At 32.8% G+C, this 1,844-nt stretch overlaps 1 pseudogene across 1 annotated transcript; it reads left to right on the forward strand.

The window, feature by feature from the left end:
* The first annotated feature begins 1,322 nt into the window (after positions 1–1,322).
* Positions 1,323–1,411, forward strand: BDBG_16937 (annotated as a pseudogene). The gene has a single exon. The product of its transcript is annotated as a tRNA-OTHER (tRNA).
* The last annotated feature ends 433 nt before the right edge of the window (positions 1,412–1,844 follow it).

A 1,844-nucleotide genomic window follows, 5' to 3' on the forward strand; every position in this document is an offset into this window, starting at 1 on the left:
CAGATTCTCATATGAAACTCTCTCAATAATATCATGAATATCTAAATGTCTTCTGATAAGATAATAATGCTACAAACCTACCTCTCTTATAAGAATCAGAAGTGAATCACAGTATCAAGTTGAAAAAGAAGAATAACAAGAATTCTGAATCATTATAAAACTCTCTTTATAACATGTTTCAAGATGAACTTCTTCTTCTTCAAAAGACACTCAATGATCTGTTGAATAAAGAATTCATATACATTAGCAACTCTTTCACTGCAGTCTCTATTCTCTTTGCAAAGAAATCAGATAGAGAACTTCAGTTTTGTATGAATTATTGAGAATTGAACAGATTAATGAAGAAGAACTGTTATTCTTTATCTCTTATCAATGAAACTCTAGCTCACATTGAACAAGCTCAATGATTTACAAAGTGAAATGTTATCACTGTGTTTTATAAGATTCACATCACTGAAGAAGATGAGGAACTTACAGTATTCTGAACATGATATGACCTCTTTGAATGAGTAGTCACACTCTTTGAACTGACTAACACTCTCAGTACATTTCAGAAGTATATCAACTGAGCACTCTGAGATTTTCTTAATGAATTTACATCTGTATATCTTGATAACATTCTCATCTTTACTGATGAATTCAGAAAAGAATATCAAGAATATGTGTAAAAGATATTACAACAGCTACAGAAAGCAGAACTGCTGATAGACATAGATAAGTATGATTTTGAGATTAAAAGTACAAAATATCTAGACTTTATCATAGAAGCTAGTAAGAGAATCTGAATGAATTCTGAGAAAGTCTCTACTATTGTTGAATAAGAGGCCCTGCACACTGTGAAAGATGTATAAAGCTTCATCAGATTCACTAACTTCTATCAACAATTTGTACAAAACTTCTCAGATATTATCAGATTACTTACAGAACTCACTAAGAAGAACTCTGTATTTCAATAATCAGCAGACACTGAAGCTGCATTTACACAGATAAAGAAGATGTTTATCAACACCTCTCTACTTATAACATTTAATTCTGATCATAAAACAGTTATTGAAGCTGATTTCTCTGATTATATTATAAAAGAAGCTATATTGTAATATAATAATAAAGATGTCTTACAATTATGTATCTTCATGTCTAAGAAACTGAGTCTCACTGAATACAACTATGAGATCTATGATAAGAAACTTCTTATAATTGTATACTGTCTAGAAGAATGAGACTCTGAACTCTGAAGTGTCTTCAAATTTGAGATAATCACAGATCATAAGAATTTCAAGCACTTTACAAATATCTGCAAACTCACTGAATGATAGATATGAGCCCCGGTGGCTGAATGGTTAATGCGGCCACCCAGTAGCACCTTGGCGTGGGAAACCAAGGCGCGTGGGTTCGAAACCCGCAGGGGATACATTAAATCTGGAACTCAAGCACCTCAGATTTCTAATAAATACAGAGGTGTACAAATCGCTTCAATGAATCACTCTATGTTCCTGGGCTGGGAAGTTATTATCGCATGTATCTAATTGTCACTTCTTTGTATTTTCCTATGTTCTTGTTATCTTGGCGTGGTCTCAACACCTGTATTTCCTCCTGTATAACCAGCACTTGACCTGTATTTAACATCACACAAGGACTCATCATAAGCTCCGCTTGCATATGAGTATAATGGAAGAATAATAATAATAATAATAATAATAATAATAGATATGATGATCTGAATTTCTAAGCTACTTTCATTTTATAATACACTACTGCCTCAGCAGTCAGAACTCAATGACAGACACTCTCTCATGATAAGAACAAGATATACTGTCTGATATGACAGACACACGCTGAATAAA

Source organism: Blastomyces gilchristii (genome assembly GCF_000003855.2).
Source record: "Blastomyces gilchristii SLH14081 genomic scaffold supercont1.6, whole genome shotgun sequence".
Classification (NCBI taxonomy): Eukaryota; Fungi; Ascomycota; class Eurotiomycetes; order Onygenales; family Ajellomycetaceae; genus Blastomyces; species Blastomyces gilchristii.